The 18,135-nt window shown below is 42.2% G+C and overlaps 1 protein-coding gene across 3 annotated transcripts in view; it reads right to left on the reverse strand.

The window, feature by feature from the left end:
* The window catches only part of AMZ1 (archaelysin family metallopeptidase 1), a 50,182-nt gene extending 40,503 nt beyond the window's left edge, over positions 1 to 9,679 (reverse strand). The window contains exons 1-2 of one of the 3 annotated variants that reach the window (XM_069084773.1): positions 9,571 to 9,679; positions 8,683 to 8,828 (exon numbers count right to left, since the gene is read on the reverse strand). The gene's annotated coding sequence lies outside the window, so the exon portion shown is untranslated. The other 2 variants (XM_069084772.1, XM_069084774.1) reach the window with 2 other exon arrangements.
* Between the last annotated feature and the right edge of the window lie 8,456 nt (positions 9,680 to 18,135).

The raw sequence follows: 18,135 nt of genomic DNA on the forward strand, positions 1-18,135 counted from the left end.
CCTCCATTTGGGTATTAAGTGCTGTGTTTAAACTTGATGTAACTCTGGGGTAGATTCAATTGTGATCCAGGGGTGGGGAACTTTTGACCTTTTTGTGTTCTATGGTTGAGCAAATGAATGTATTTTACTTATGTTTGGAAACTAATCTCCATTTGAGAAGAGGGGCTTTGTGGTGGACTTAATTAAGGTATAGCCTAGGGGTGGAGAAGTATTTAGAACAGAGACTTTGTAATTGATTGAATGATTGGAAGGTCCTGGGGTGGGGTAGTACTTGGAGATTATTTAATCATACTTAGTAAATACTGTATTTTGAATGATGTCATGTTTTGATCTTCTCTGTTCTGGGTTTGTTACTGAATAAAATAGAGAGCACCTATGCTGGTATTTTGAACCTGGGAAGTTGCCTTCTTTTGGCATTACATTACATAAGTGTGTAGAAGCAAGCAATGTTCCTTAGCATCTTTCCATTTTCTCTTATTACTTATATCATCTGGTTTTGACTTTTACTTCTTTTACCAATTCATCTTCACCCTTCCCCCCCCCCCCCCATCTCACCTAGGCTGGAAATGCAGCAACCATTCATGGGCCAATTGTACTATGATTGACATAGCAGCTTTGACCCACTGTTTCTGATTTGGGTTGAGTCACCCCTCCTTAGATGGCCTGGTGTCCCACCCCACCTCCTGGGGGCTTCCCATATTGGTGCTAGATTTAGTAGGGACATTTAACTGGCTAGATCTACTGAAACTCTGAACTCCAAAGCTCAAGAAGTCCAAAAGCCTCAGACTTCCCAGCATCCGACATTCCAGAGCCAGGAATTAAAGGCATGCATCACCACAGCACACTAGTCCCAGCATATCCATTCATCTTATCCAGCTTGATTTCGAGCCCTGGTTCTGATCTTATATTCTCCTTTGGACTTGGATTCCCTGGTATCCTCTCTTCTGGGATCTCTTATTGCTGAGAAACTGCCCACTGCCCTTCCATAGGCACACCAGATTCCATCCTGGCCACAGTGAGACCTTGACAGAAAGGAGGTGGCAGCCCCTGTGGAATAGGCTAGCAGATGTCACCCAAAACTGAACAGCTGGAGGCTTGTCCCTACCTATCTGCAACATAAGTTCCTGTCCAAGACCCTAAGGCATAGAATAGCCTGGGAATATAAGAAGACTCTATTTTAAATTGACATTTGGCTGGACATAATGGCCTGTATCTGTAATCCCTGCTGCGTGGAGAGGCCAATAGATTGCCTAAGGTTGGGAGTTCTGTGCCACATTAGTGCTAAAGCCAATTGAGTGTTTGCACAAAGTGTTGCACCAATATGGTAAACCCCCCACAGGAGCTGGGTGTGGGGGGAGGGGAGGAGGCACCAGGCTGCCTAAGGAGGGGTAAATTGGTCCAGGTCAGAAATGGAACATGTCAAAGCTTCCATGATGATCAGAAGTGTGATCAGGACCATGAAGGCCACTCTAATTCCTCTCTGGGTGAAATAGGGAAACATATCCTCAAAGGGGGGGGGGAAGACATTTGGAGTCAATATGGTCATCATAATGTTATGCAATATGATGAATAATCTCACTTGAATGTAAATTGTGTAGGCTCCTTTTCACCATAGACGGAACCATCTCCTGAATGCATGATGTAAATGTGGCGTTTGAGAGTGCTAATTTATGATTAGCAGTAAGATTGTTTGACAGAAGGTAGAATGGGAAGGGGGCAGACAAGTTGGTGCCCATATGGTTGGGACCAGGAAATATTAAAGAAACAGACTAGAAGTGATGCTAACAAAAAAAAAAAATAAGAAAAGATTAAAAGGAATTGGACACATCTTCCCAGACCAGGTTGGGTCAGCTCAAGGAGTAAAACCTGTAGGTACATACATATTTGCCCCATAGATTGTCTGCCCCCCCCATACATGTTTGTAATAGAGAGGAATTCAGGGAATGCCAGGTGACTCTTTTCATGGTCCTGGAAGCATGTTGGACTGGGAATTTCCCTGGCTTTGGACTTGGCTGTGTAAGCCTATTTTACCTCTTTATAAATGCTTGCCCTTAATACCTTATACATGTGCTGGGAGGACAGTTTTATCCCAATGCATTGGAACCTTTTCTCTGAAAGAGAAGATCCCATTGAGAGAGATACACACACACACATACACATATACATTTATATTTATATATGTGTATGTGTATATATTATACATGATATGATATATCTGATAATAGTATATAGTAATCATATATACATATATTTATGTATATTATGTATAAAATGTGATATAGTATATAATAATCATATGTATGGTGTTGTTTGGTTGTTTCAGTCATATCCGACTCTCCATGAGAAAACCCCCAGCAAAGATACTGGAGCAGTTTGCCATTTCCTTCTCCAGATCATTTGACAGATGAGGAATCTGAGGCAAAAAGGGTTAAGTGACTTGCCCAGGGTCACACAGCTAATAAGTGTCTGGGGCCAGATCTGAGCTCGGGTCTTCCTTACTCCAGGCCTAGTGTTCTATCCACTGCATATTTATTTCAACCATATAGTATTTCAAATATTATTATTATTACTTTACCAAGCCTCTTCTCATTCCATTTCAGACAAGCCTGACTCAAACACAGTCTATAGATACTTAAATTTTCCTTTTACACATTTGGAAACTGTGTTTGTGCAGTGGGAAGAACACTGGCTTTGGAGCCAGGAGATCTGATTTTGAATCCCAGTGGGCCACCTACTACCTGTGTGACCCTGCAGGAGGTCACTTAACTTCACGGACTCTCCCTTTTCTCCTCTGGGCTTGTCCTAAGGTCCCTTAGGGCCCCTCCAGCTCTACATCTCTCATGTTATGATCCTACATATATGTGACAATTCAATCTCTATTTTTTTTTTGGCTGGGGGGAAGGTAGGACAATTGGAGTTGACTTGCCCAAGGTCACACAGCTAGTTTTTGTGTGAAGTGTCTGAGGTCGGATTTGAACTCAGGTCCTCCCGACTCCAGGGCTGGTGCTCTATTCACTCAATCTTTATTTCTGGAGATGGGTAACACAAATGTTGCTCATGCATCCCTGCTATCAACAGGACCCTACGTTTAAATGCACCTCAGTTGTGCTGAATCGAGTACCGTCTCATCACAACTGACAAAATCATTATCCTAGTATTTTAGCCAACTACAAGTTATTCCCTCTACCATCAAAAGTAAACCTCAAAATTATTCTCTTTAGACCACAACATTCTCTCATGGAATCCACTAGTGTTCTCTAGGGCAGCCAGATTTGGGGATGATAGCAGCACCATAATTGATGGGTACATAAGAAACAAGAAATAATACAGGTTGGTTTGGATACTTAAAGAGTCTGCCTGTTTATCATGGACTTTCAAGAAAAAGAAAAAAGGCTGATGGTATGACACAACCACTGGTGATTTCTATTGTTCAGTCATTTCAGTTGTGTCTGACTATCCATGACCCCATTTGGGGTTTTCTTGGCAGATACTGGAGTGGTTTGCTACTTCCTTCTCCAGCTCATTTTATAGATGAAGAGACTGAACCAAACAGGGATAATTGACTTGCCCAGGATCACAAAGCTAGTAAGAGACTGAGGCCATATGTGAACTCAAATCTTCCTGACTCTAGGCCCGGGGCTCTATCCACTGTGCCACCTACCTAATTGCCCAGGTGATATTATAGGTAATTCAAGATCATGGGATGCCAAATGTCAAATCTCCAATCAGTAGACTGTAGGAGAAGATTTTGAGGCCTTACCTCAAAGATCTTTAAATTGCTAATTGCCTTTCTGAAGTTTTCCAGGATGTCCAGGGGAAAGCGAATGATGTGAACAGTCATTTCCTTTCCTCAGTTTTGTTCAGGGACTTCACTGCCAATGAAACTATAACTAGAACAGGGTACCTTGGGCCTTGCCTCAGGGTGCTGATGTGGGAGGGAGGCACCCAGTTCTTTCAAACAGACAACTGTTCTGACACTCTCCATGGTCTTCTGCTGCCTAACAATACAACTCGGATCCCTTGTTGCCCCCTCAGACCCTTCCCTAGTGTGATTGTACCTATGATCTATGAGCCAGCTGTGCCACTGCCAAATAGCTCAACCAACATGCGAACTGTTGGTTCTAACAGTCTAACTGTGCTGTTCCTTCCCTCCCAACTCTTTTTTGCTCTAGAGAAAAGAATTCCTAGTTACACACTCTGTTAACACACACTTTTCTACCCTCAGATTTCCATCATTAGCTAAAGACTCCTGCAAAGTAGTTTTTCTACTCCGAAAAGTCATGTTCCAAACTGTAACGTACACACATACTATGAACTCTAGACTAGTATTTTCAAAGCTGTCTGCATTTCTGGTCTTTTGTTCTCTGGAAAGTTGGTCATAACATTCACAATACAAGACGATGAGCACTGATGTGTGAACGGGACAGTCACAAAGTAAAATAAGCAACATTCACTGAACCAGTCATAGGAAGGGAAAAGTCAGTTCCACATGTCACTCAGCTCTAAAGATCCCACTCTGCTCACAAAGAGCAGAGAACAGGTTCCCCTCTGCATAATAAAATAAAGATGGAAAAGTTGGCCTGAAGAAAAAAATGTTCCAATGGCTTGGATGCATTTGAGCAGAGTGCTCAAATTAGAGACAATAGGTTCTACCATATATGATACCAACGAAGTGATTCAGTGGGATGAAGAATGCTCAATCAATTAGCCACCTGGGCTGAGAAGCCCAGAGCCCTCTGAAGGAAGCACTAATTTGTTTATTTTATTTTATTTGGCTGGGCAATTGGGGTTAAGTGACTTGCCCGAGGTCACACAGCTAGTATGTGTTTGCCGCCAAATTTGAACTCAAGTTCTCCTGACTCCAGGGCTGGTGCTCTATTCACTGCGCCACCTAGCCGTCCCCTAAGAAGCGCTAATTTGGAATGGACGTGTTAGGTGAGTTAGCTGATGGGGAGGTAGGATGGAACAACAGAAAGATTCTGGTGGCAATCAAAGGACAAAGCCCACCTTTGGCACTTAGCACTTCTGGGACCTTGGGCAAATCCCATATGCTCCCTGAGCTTTGGTTCCTCCTCTATAAAGTGAGGGATTTGGACTTAGATGGTCTCTAAAATCCTGTCAGCCCTGGTTCTATGACTGTCTGTGTAGGACTGAGTACTTAGGAGGCTGAAGCTGAAGGTGACAGCTTTGATCCACTGGACTCTTCCTAAAGAAATGTTGACAGAGAAAAAGTACCTGTTGGAAAGAGAAATACCTCCGAGCATGCCAAAGTGCCAGCCCACAGTGTTTTAAGAAAACAAGTTGTCCGGCTATAGTGGTCTGTGTGGACGAGCCTCCTGGGTCACCACAGCCTGCCTCAGTCCTTTCACGTCTAGGACTAATATATTCAATGCAGGCTTTGCTCTGCTCCCAAGCCTCAGGGAACCAGAGACTTGTCTAGATCTTTCCAAAGGGGCTATGATCACAACTGATCTTGGTCATTAAGGAAAATCCTCTTGCTATCACAGACTGCCTGAACCTCTTATCTTGCCAGGTCATTTCTCCAGGAAACCGTTTGTCAGATTGAAACAGATGCTGGATCTGTTGTGAATATAAAGACTTTCTCTTTGCCAGACACTGTTCTGGGCTTGGGTAGGTCCTCTGGGAGATATATTTGTGTTTGTCTGTGCTCACAGTCAGGGGTGGGACAATTTACCTGCTGTCTCTGCTCCACACCAGCCTATTTATCTTGGAAATGGCTGTGGGAGGATGGTGTTTGCATTAGAGAACTGAATAGAAAATGGGAATTTCCAATATGGAGCTTGTGTTCTAAAGAATCCAAGCCACTCTTGGCTGTTCCTGGCCACTATTTGCATATTGCTCCTTTGAAAACTGCTAGAAAATTCTTATCTATAATGCTGGTTTGTTTTTGACTGAATCACTTCATTGGCATCATATAAGGTAGAAAATGTTGTCTCTGGTTTGAGCCTATCTTTGCATCCAAGTCATTGGCAAACTTTTTTCTTCAGGCCAACTTTTCCATCATTTTATTATGCAGAGGGGATCCTGTTCTCTGATTGTCTCCTTTTCAAGAAAGATTTGGAACACCCATCCTTGGATGTTCTACGTGCCTAGCATGGGGTACACCAGGGGCAGGGACTGTCACTTCACTGCAATAAAGGAAGTGCATCATTGGGTAGGAAATCAAGGTCGAGTTGTTTTGAATCACCATAGCTTGGGTCACTTTGCTCTTCCCCATATGACTAGACAGATGCCCCAGCCTCCAGACAAAGAAATCACACTGTTTCTTTTTTAACAATTTATTCTGATTGAGCTTTGAAAATATCATTGCAGCTGCATAAAGCTATTCACAGAGGGATTTCCAAGCACTTATAGACAGTCACAGGATTTTGTGAAGATGCCACATACAGAAAGAGGTTTAAGTGTTTGGGGATGAAATACTCAGAAGAATAAGAAAGGAAATAGAAAGATTAAATGGACCTCTCCAAGGTCACATAGACAGATTGGCTGTGCTCTCAGTAAATGTTTGCAGAAAATTTCCACTATTATTTTTCTTAACTCTAACCACTGAACCTCACTCCTTTCAACATTATCATCCTAGCAGGAGAAGCAAGGGAGGGCATTTGTTCATCTTTTGCAGCATTTTAAAAGTTTATCTCCCTTTAGAAACTAAAATTTCCCTTGTTTTTCTGATTTTGAAATTTTCACTTGTGTATAGGGGAGAGGGGAAGGAGGAAGAAAATGGATATCAAAATCAACCTAATCTGCAATAAACAAACAATGTTGACTTGCATGAGATTTGTTTCTGCCTTTTCCAATCAGACACAGAATCTCCTGATTGGAAGGGACCTTGAAAAGATATTTATTTATATATTCCACCTCCTCTACCCTCAGACAAGACCACACTTAGCCACATCCCAGGCAAATGAAAATTATCCCATTTTCACATATCTTCAGAGAAAGAGATTTCCTAGGCACCCTTTGCCACTGGCTCCAATATTAACCCAAGAAGGTCTTTATTACTATTATTATTTTAAATTAGAGCTCTAATCTAAGTCTCTTTTGCTGCCTGTTCCCTCTCATCTTGAAGATTTATCTCACACAGACAGACACACACACACCAACTGATCCCCATTCCCTCTGTATCACATAAGTAAGTGTCCCTTTTCTTCCCTCTGAACTTGGCTATCTCAAAGCTGGGGAGGGTTTCAAAGTATCCTTAGCCTGCCCTAATTCCTCCTCTCCCTCCCCTGGCTGAGCCCCCTTGAATTTCCAAAACATCCACAACTTCAGGGTTTCCCTAAGCTTGACAATTCTGGTCCTCTGAAGTTGGGGGGGGGTGGGAACCAAACCACAGCACTGCACCAAAGAGCCCTCCATTCTAATCTAGCTTAAAAAAAAAAAAAAAAAACACAAACTCGCCTTACCTTCTGTCCAAAGTATTTCATTTCTGCCTGGGGACCTTTCAAAAAGTAACTGGTATTTCCGTGGATCTCTCCATTCCGGGGTGTGGCTCGCAAGTAGGCGTCTTTGGGGGTTTCTTTGGCCCCAATTCTGGAATCTGCCGCCCCACCCCTTCTTACAATTCACTGTGTATTAGCATCCAGGCTTTTTCAAAAGCACCAACTGCAGTATCTCTGTGAGAAGGTCTTAGTTGTGCCAGGGGCATCCCCCTCCTCCCTTGGGAAAGCCTCCCCTCTCCCCCCACAGCGTGGGATTGCTATGATTTTCCGGGCAGCTGCCGTGTTTTCCAAGCTACTCTACTAGCCAGCCAGCAGCCCCTGCCCCTTCTCCGAATCTCTTCTGTCTGCTGCTCTCCGACACACAAGCACACACAAGCACACACACACACACACACACCGGGAATTTGGGAGCCCTTTCCCGACAGTTGTTCAAAAGACATGGGTGCACTGCAGCAGAGCCCCGAGAGCCCAAACAAGCACGAGACTGGGGGAGGGGGAGAGGGCAGAACGAGGCAGCTCGTTGGGAGAGTAATCTGCCCTTAGACGTTTCCTTGGGGAAAAAACCAGGCTATCCTGCTCAGCTTGGGCCAGGGCGAGGAGCATCCGTGCTCCTCCCAGCCAAGAGAGCAAACCGCCTGCATCCCTAGTTTGAACAGTAGCACCTGCCTTTAACCGGCATGCCCCGCTGAACTCAAGTTGCCTCTCTCAGGGCTCTGGAGGGCATCACCTTGACCAACTAGTTGCCTTCTAACTTCAGACTGGGAAAAGGGAAAAAAACCCAACCAACCCATTCACACCTCCCAACCTACATTCAAATGTCTTCTAGCCCCCAGCCCCCAATTGTATTTGCGGATCACTTCTGTCTGCTCTCATCTTTGCCCTTACGATGGAGTTAATATAACTTAAACTAGTTCTCACGCATTTCCAGCGAGGGATCCCACGTCTGGAGTTAATCCATCCCTAAGGAATAGTGTTTTAATTTCTCCACTAAGCTCTTCTTCGGCAGCCTGCCTCCTTTCCGCTGGAGTCTCTGACATTTTGATTCTTCTCTCTCCCTCCCCACATCTATTGATCAGAAATCCAATCTGAGCCCCTTACTCCCTCCCTCAGCCAGTCTTCTGCCCATTTGATGCAACAGCACACAGAGGCGAGAAGTTGTCAGACTGTTCCCCCAGTCTTACCCCTCCTCCCCCCGCTTCCTGCCCTTGTCTAAGCTTACCTTGAAAGCAGCCCCGTCCTCTCGCACAGGCTGTTTGTTGGCAGGGGTTTGAAGAGAAACGTGTGTAGTTGGTATGTGAAAGGAAAATCTGGGAGGTTTCACCGTGACGTCAGCACAGCAAGAGAGAAGATTAGAAGAGACCAGGGCTGCGATAAAGGCAGGAGAGAAATAAACAGTGTGATCAGAGGGGAGAATGGGAGTGAGCTTGGAGGCGAGAGGGAAAAAATAACACGTGTCAGGGAGATGTGCAGTAATGGAAAAACATGTTTGCCAAAAAAAAAAAAAGGGGGATTGGGGTGGGGAAAGAAGAGGAGACACCTCTTTTGTCTCTATTACAACTGTTCCTTAGGACTTGAAGAGGATTCTTTCTCCTCATCCCCACTCCCAGTCTTCATGACCTTTGGAATGGATGATTGACGGGAGGGTAGTTGGGCCTCTACCAAACTGCTGCCAGGGTGCTGTAATCTACTCAGACTATTTGGGGACCCTTTACTTTCTCTTCCCCTCTTTCCCCTAGCCCACGGGGGAAGCACCCCTTCCCTCCTGCTTTAGCAATCCAGCACCTGGGAAGTCAAATATTAGGTATGAGTCTCTGTGAAATTGAGTTCCCCTCAAAGGAAGAGAACTAATGGGTTTTCTTCCCTCTCATTGGAAGTGAGAAGGTTGCTTCAGAGAGAGTATTTCATTCGTTTTTATGATTCTCCAGGAAAGATCTCTGGGATTTGATTGTCTCACTTTATTCCTGGAAGAATGGTCTAGTGTTTTCCCCCTCCTGGTGTGTGTGGAGTTACACCTAAGCTGCTCCCTGGTTGTATAAGTGAATGCTTCTAAAAGAACCGAGTCAAAGGAAATTGAGTATCATTTACAGGGCCTTTCAATTCCACCTACCTAATGAAATGAGGATCTCCCTGCTTTGGGACAGTCATCCAGAGAAACCTCTTCCTCTAAACATCACTTCATTTCAAAGCCCTAGGACTTTGAAGAAGTAGGAGTGAGTGAATGAGCCTTTGCAAGACCTCTCCCATTCAGGGTGTGGGAGAATGTTTAGGGTGGGGGAGAATGTTTAGGGTGGGGCTGACTCTATCCAGGACTCAGCAGAAGCTTTGAAGTTCTTGAGATAGACTTTATAGAAAATACAATCCCCTTTCTGGGTGGTGCTTCGAGAGGTTTGGTACATCCAGATTCAGCTACAAGATTAGGGACAAAAACAAACAAGTATAGGGTCCTGATTCTGATCCCTGATCCCTGTGGCAAAAGCAGGAGGAGATGATGGCTCTTTATTTTTGTACCAAAACCCATGAAAAACTTAGTGTCTGGCTTGCAGGAAGGACAGGTTGGCAACTGAATGGCAGATAACAAAAAACAAAGATTGCTGTAGCCTGGAGTGGTCTAGTAAAAAGGGACTTGAGAAAATGTCTGGTTTGTAATAGTGGGGAAGAATGAGTAGGGAGATAAAGTAAGCAGGATTGGGGGGGAAGGGAGGTGGGAACTGAGCAAGACTAGGAAGAAAACACTGGGTGCTTTTCAAGGATAGTGAGGACACCTGTTGTACTGGCTAGAGCAGTCACAAAGAAGATCAATGGGAGATATGATTAGAAATGCAGATAATTCCTAGGAACGAAAGAACATCAAAGCATCTAGCCCATCTCTTGAAACATTTTTTTAAAAGAATTAGTTTAATGCCCAGCCGCAAATGAAAGGGGCCCATACATTTGTGCTACCAAAAAGAAGAAATCCAGAACGCTTATGAACTTAAAACATTTTAAAATTTTAAGTTATGTGTTAAAAGTTAGCCAAGATGGTCATGAAAACAAAGTTATTGGAGGGGGTATAATTGGAAACAAAGTTATCTGGGGTGGTCTGACCTGTGTTGGTAGGGGAAACAATCACTATGTTGCTGGGAAGTCTGTAGCTTTCTATTGGATAGCACCAGTTGGGTTTACTGGAACCTTCAATATTCTTCTCTTTCTGTAGGAAAGTGAAATCCAGGGGCAATAATGTGACTTGCTCTAGTTCATTACAATAGGTAAAAGTAGGATCCAGGGGATTTCACCCTCTTAGGTGGGAGCAAGAATGCTAAAAGTCTTGAATGCAAAGGTAAGAAGATTTTACTTTATTGGTGTGTGTGTGTGTGTGTGTATGTGTGTATGCGTGTGTGTATGTGTGTAATGAGACAGACTTTGAAAGGTTTTAACCATGAATGGCATATCAAAGGGGATGAATCTAGAAGATTACTTTATGTCATACATGATTTGGGGGGGGGGGTAGAGACTGCAGGCATGGGCTGAAATTAGACATCTATTTCAGTAATGCCAATGAGTTTGACCTTGGGTAATGGCAGCAGGACTGGAAAAAAGAGAGGAGACCTTTTTTTGTTTTGCTTTTGTTTTAAAACATATTTTATTTATTTTGTAAAATATTTACCAATTACATATAAAGAAATCTTTAGCATTTTAAAAAATTTTGAGTTCCAAATTCTCTCCGTCTCAACTCACTCCTCTTTGAGAAGTCAAGCAGTTTGATATCGATTATACATGTGAAGTCACGCAAGACACATTTCCAAATTAGCCATGTTACAAAGAAAAATATGGAAATAATTTTTTTTAAAAGTTTGCTTCAGTTTGTGTTCAGAGTTTATCAGTTCTCTTTCTGGAGATGGATAGCAACTTTCCATCATGGGTTCTTTGGAATTGTCTTGGATGATTGTCTTGATCTAAGTAGCCGTGTCTTCCACAGTTCATCATCCTTACAATATTGCTGTTACTTTGCACAATGTTCTGGCTCTGCTCACTTCACTCTGAATGATTTCATATAAGTCTTCAATGGGAGGAGACATTTTGAAGGAAGAATCAACAAAGTTTGGTGACTAATTGGATAAATGTGGTAACAAAGAAGGAGGAAGAGTAGGAAATAACTCAAAGCCTCTACAGAACCACAGAATTTTAAAGAGAATCTCAATGGCAATTTAATTCAACTCATAACCAAAAGGGACCCCTAACATATTTAACAAGTTGTCATATAGCCTCTATTTTCCAATGAAAGGGATGCCCCTACTTCTTAGGAAGTGCATTCCACTTTTGAACAACTAATTTTTAGGAAGTTTTTCCTGATGGGAAAACTAAATAGTTTTTGTAACTAGATCCCTATCATTGCTCCAAGTTCTTCCTTCTAGAGTAAGATAGAATAAATGTCTTGTTTGTTTTCCCCATCTGCTCCTTCCCACCCACCCCCACCCCAAAGTTTCCTTTTCTCCAGGGTAAACATTCTCAGTTCCTTCAACTTTTGTTTTTATTGTATAACATGAATTGAAGATTCTTTCCCCTCCTCCTTGCTCTTTTCTGGATACTCTCCAGCTTCTCAACATCCTTCTTAAACTAAGTCATCAAGAAGTTAACATAGTACTTCAGATGTGGCATGATTAGGGCAGAAGACAGAAAGACTTTCACTTCATCATTCTTCAAAGCTATTCCTCCCTTCATTTGAGATCACATCAGCTGCTGACTCATAGTGAATTTGACAAATTATTGTCTATGTTTCTATTACCTTATACTAGTGAAGCTGATTTTTTGAACCCAAGTATAAGAATTTACATTTATTCCTATTGAATGGCATCTGCTTAGTTTGAGTCCAATCTTTTGGCATGTCAAAGTCTTTGGATTTTGATTCTATGATACAATGTATTAACTATCTCTCTCAGCTTTAGATCATCTACATATTCACTGGACATGCTATCTAATCCTTTATTCAAGTCATTGATAAAAATGTTAAACAGTACAGATTCCTGGAGTACTCCACTGGAGAGTTCTAAATTTACTGTGATCCATTAACAACTACTTTTTGAGTATGACCATTCAGCTGGTCAATGGACCAAATCCATCTTTTCTACATTTCTCTATCTTTTCTACAAGAATAATGAGATACTTTATCAAATGCTTTGCTAAAATCTAGGTAAACTAGATCTACTGACAGTCAACTAGTAATAACAGTAGCTATTAAACTAGAATTTAATAAGTCTCTACTATATGCCAGGTACTGTGCTAAGCTACGGGGGATACAAAGTAAGGCACAAAACAATCTCTACCCTCAAGAGGTTTACAAATCAAATGGGGGAGGTGATATGTAAAGAACTGTGAGAACAAAATATATACAGCACAAATTAATAAAATTAATACAAGATAAAATAAATATACATGGAAGGTACTAAGGTTAAAAAGGACTAGGAAATGAAAATCATAGGTTTAGTAGTTTAATAGCTCTGTCAAATAATGAAACAAGGTTAATCTGGCATTACTTGTTCTTGATGAAGCCATACTGGCTCTTTGTAATTACTGTTTCTTTTTCTGGATGTTCATTAACCATCTTTTCATAGGCAAGCATAAAGCATGTGCTGACATACCTGGCCCACAATCTGTGCCTGCTTAGACAGCTCTTAAATGATTCATTCTAGAATTTTCTCAGGCACTGAAGTCCGACTTATGGGCCTACAGTTGCAGTCTCTTCTGTCTTCCTCCTCCCCGCTCCCCATCAAATTGAGACATTTGTCTTGTCTCCAGTCCTGTGTTACTTTTTCAATTCTCCACAGTCATTCAACTATCATCAATGATGGCTCAAGAATCATATATCTGCCAGTTACTTCAATACCTCAGGATGTAGTTCATCCAGGCCAGGTGACTTGAATTCATCAAGGGCAGCTTATTATATCCTTACTCACTTTGGTTATCAACCAGTTGTCCTGGTCTATTTCTAGCTACTGCACCCAGATGGCTCCGGAGGAGATAGTGAGGCTGATGACTTTGCAGAGCCCTGCCTCACTTAAATCCAATTCACTTACACGTCATGGCATCACCTCCCTGATGTCATGGCCCTCTTCAAGAACAAAGGACAAACAAAAAAACAACCCCTTTTTGTTCTATGCTTTCCAGTCTAAAGGTCATTCTCCCTGGCAGAGACAGCAGCAGCAGAAGCAAAATGGAGCACCTCGTGTCTCTTTTTCAGTTATCATCATCTCCTCTCACCTAAGCACCAACATGAAAATAAGTTATAATATATGGATACTTATATATAACACGTGTGTACACATGTACCTACACATGTGCTGTGTGTGCATGTCTATGCATGTGTATATGTACATGTGTACATCTATCTATATCTTTCCACCCTTATTTTTTTTTTACATTTAGGTTGACTGGTGAGAACACTATGCAGTCACATCAATCTCTTCATTGACTTCTGTTTTTGAAACAACAGTGAAATAACTCCTGTTTTTCCCTGTCTTTGGAATAGTTACCCTGGAAACCATTGGAATTGGTCATCAAAATTTCATTCTTGAGAGTCTCCCATCCTTCATGATATGGCTTCTTCCCAGGCAGAATCTTAGTTTCCAGCCTGGATGACTGAGGAAATGGTGGGTGCCATTAAGAAAATAGAAAGTAGAATTATTCAATAAGCAAGTGGTAATGAAGGACAGTAGTTCAGCTGTGGCAAATCAGTATTTAAAATGTATGTTTGAATTTTAACCATGAAAAAGTGAAAGTTGAAGCTAAAGTAGATCAAATCTGTGTAAGCTGAAGTTAAAGAAGAAAAAAAAACATAAGCCAGAGCATGGAACGTTGAGAAGTACCTATAGTTAAGAGCAAGAAAAAAGGGAGGCAATAAGCAAGACAAAAAAGGAGTAAGAACAATGGGAGAATCAGGAGACCATATGTAACAACAGAAAACACTGTTGAGTTCAGGTGAATTGAAACACTCACCCTCTCTCCTCTAAGGGGTCCCTACCTCTGGACTAGTCTTGGGAGAAAAGAAAACTTAGGGGGAACATATTAACTGTCTTCAAATATCTGAAGGATTGTCATGTGAAAGAGATCCATAAAGAGCAGGGTCAGGCTCTTTTTCTTTAATTCTCTAGCTCTAACACCCTCAACCCCAAAACTCTGGGGAGAATCCCTTAAAGCACATGTTTGGCTCATGTCTAGGGTCATTCATAAAGAGGGAAAAGAAAGATACTCAAGATACAATGTAAATCAGGTATAGGACAGCTATTTATATACTCCACACAAAAGAAATGTTTAAACAACAAGATTCACAAGTACATATCAACAAAGATTTAAACATGGATCAGAAACCTATAATTACTATTACACTCTTTTAGAAGGTTGATATTAAAACATTACAACATGAGACAATTGGTGTGACTGCTGACTATACTTCATTTTCACCTTGACTCTGCACAATCTTCCTCAAGGTCCATGACTTCTAGCAAACCAGGCCAGACAAGTGGGCTAATTCTCTTTTCACTGGTCATTTTCTCCCTGCAGTAGCTGTAGAGAGCACCTCAGTCCTATAGTTAAGACCCTGACTTAAGACCTCAGAACTCCTGACTCTAAAACTCATAAAATAGCTGGAAACCTGCATCTCAAGATTGTGGTTTGTTCACTTAGACTCAGGCAAAGAAATACAAAGAAGAAAAGATGGCCAGGAGCCTGGACCCCAAGACCCAGAATCTTGAAGAACCTGGAAGAATACCTACTCTAAGGCAGATTTCAGAAAAACCTGGAAAAACTTATATGAACTGATGCAGAGTGAAATGAGCAGAACCAGGAGAAGATTGTACACAGATTAGCCACATTGTGCAATGACTGACCTTGAGAGACTTAGCTCTTCTCAGCAATGCAAGGATCTAAGACAACTCCAAAAGACTCATGATGGAAAATGCCATCCACATCCAGAGAAAGAACTATGGAGTCTAAATGCAGATGGAAGCATGCTATTTGCTCTCCTTTTCTTTTGCTGTTTTGTTTTGTCTCTTCTTTTCTGTGGTTCTTCCCTTTAGTTCTAATTCTTCTTTACATCATGACTAATGTGAAAATATGTTTAATATGAATATATATGTAGAGCCTGTATCAGATTGCACACTGTCTTGGGGAGGGGAGAACAGAGGGAGGCGGAGGAAATTTAAAATTCCACATCTTATGGAAGTGAATGTTGAAAACTAAAAGCAGATAAATTAATTATAAAAAAGAATACCTGCTTTATCAGCTATGTGTGAGCAGTCACCACCTTTAAAGGAGTAGGAGAAGGCCATCTTCCCTAACCCTAACTGAGAGTCCCAGAGATGGAGTTACATGCCTATCTCCTCCCAGTGACCCGTAGAAGGACAGAAGGTGTCTCTCCTTTTAAACTGATAGTTTTGCTGCAGTGCCATCCCCAACCCCCACCTCACCCCAGCACTGTCATGGAATCAGGGAACAAGGGTCTACCAGGGTTTGCCGCATCACCCCACAGAGCCAGATCCTTTATTGCTGAGCACACATTCCTGGAAGTAGTCAGGGCATAGGCTCAACATTCTATGGGAAGTGTTCCAGCCAGAAGAGGAAAGTGCCAGGGCCCAAGGCTATCCCCACAAACACCTTATGGGATGGCACTATTACATGCAGTTTTGCTAAAACCAAGCAGTCAGTTGGGCCAAAGACCTTAGAAAGGTCAAAGATCCTTTAAGTCAACAAATATTTATTGTCAACTTTATACCAAATGCTTTGTTAGGTGCTGGGTATGCATAAAAATAAAATGGTCCCTACATTCTACCATTCTATCACTGCAAACAACACATACATGTTGTATTTGTAAGCTAAACACAAGGTAATTAATGGAGGATGGGGGAGGAGGAAGCTAGAAGCTAGCTGCTAAAAGGATCAGGAAAGGGGGCATTTGAGGAGAGCTCCCCCCATCCCCCAAGGCAATCAGGTTTAAGTGTCTTACCCAGGGTCACAAAGCTAGCAAGTGTCAAGTGTCTGAGACTGAATTTGAACTCAGGTTCTCTTGACTTCAGGGTCAATGCTCTCTTTGAGATGAGGTTTGAAAGCAATAAAGCATTCTAAGAGGTGGAGGTGAAGAGAATCCAAGGCATGAAGATGGGAAATGTAGTAAAAACAGCAAGAAGGCCAGTTGGGTTGAACCATGAAGTGTGTGGAGGAAAGTCATATCTAACACACCTTGAAGAGCAGATTATAATAAATTTAAATACCAAAGAGAAGGTTTTATTTAATCCTAGCATATGAAATACATAGCTATGCCACCACCGGGATCTACACTCAGAATGCCCGTTTGTAATGGAAGCTACTCTATCTTTCCTACTTCTTGGTTCTAAAACCTCCCATTCTACTAAGGTTTGGCTCTGGGCGTGTTGGCTTCTTTCCCTGTCTCCTACTATAAAGGTTTTCTTGGTGTTGGAGAAAAAGCATATGGGGGGGAGGGCAAGGGGTGTGTAGTGGAAAGACTGTTGTCAGAGGGTGTGGGTCTGAGGCCTAGTTCTGCCACTTACTAGCTATGTGGCCAGGGTTCATGAGTGGCCCAGTCCTGAAGGATTTCACACAGGCATCATGCCTGGATGTTTTCTTAGTTCGCTTTGTGTTGAGACACTAGCAGCATTTCAGGTGAGATACTGCATCAGTGAGAAAAAAGACAACTTTGGACTCTCTTCCTTTAAATCCCCAGGTAGCATCATGTAACTTTTGAACTTCATGTGAGAGGAGGGGGAGGGTGATCACTTTCTTCACCAAGGTGACATGACACCTTCTCCTACTTGACAGCTGAAGAAGGGGCTCAGCTACATGAGCAGAGCCTAGGGTCCCTGAGTGATTTTTTAAAAAATTTCCTTCTCTAAGCACAGGGGAATGAACAGCAATCCAAAGAGAGACATGTTCAGCCCTAGAGGCAACCCTGTGAGATCGAGAGGTCCGAGTTCCTGGGTTCCAACTACACTATGGGAGGTATGCCCTATGGGGATACATAAAAGATACCACAGGGATCTTTTGAGAAGAAAATTACCACTGATGGGATGGAGGATGAACCTAAACTTTGATCTGATTTGCCAGAAAATATGGACTTAAAGGGAATTATTTGGACAACACAGAAAACTCGGGCAAAATGCAAAGCATCTGTTCTGTAGTCCTACAAAGTGCATTATGGTTTGATGTTTTAATTATCATCCTCTAAGGAGAGCATAACAGTAGTTATGTTATTGCTACAGCTTAAGCTTGTTGTGTTACTGTTGCTTTTGTTAATGCATCCATGTGGGTCTTATGTGTGCTAAATATGTCTTTTGTGTAGAGGAAATAAATAGCTGTCCTATACCTGATCTGCATTCTATGCCAAGTACCTTTCTATTCTTCCATTTTTGGGAAGACCTGATCAGACTTGAGCCAAAACCTAAGCTTTAAGAAACCTTTCCTGAAGCTCCTTGGTAGAGATATGGAGAAACTGAGAATAGGAGAAAAAGAACCTGAATCTTTTTTACTGTAGTCAGGCTCCCTCAGAACTGAATCCAGATCATGGATCCCTAGGTCCAGAGTTTGAAGCAGCTTGAGTACTCCAGCCCCCTGGGCTCTTTATAGGCTGCTAATGGAAGGAAGAAGGAAGGAAGGAAGGAAGGAAGGAAGGAAGGAAGGAAGGAAGGAA

Source organism: Petaurus breviceps, unplaced genomic scaffold (assembly GCF_028583685.1).
Source record: "Petaurus breviceps papuanus isolate PSGF00001 unplaced genomic scaffold, PetGlider_PUasm1.0 175, whole genome shotgun sequence".
NCBI classification, from domain to species: domain Eukaryota; kingdom Metazoa; phylum Chordata; class Mammalia; order Diprotodontia; family Petauridae; genus Petaurus; species Petaurus breviceps.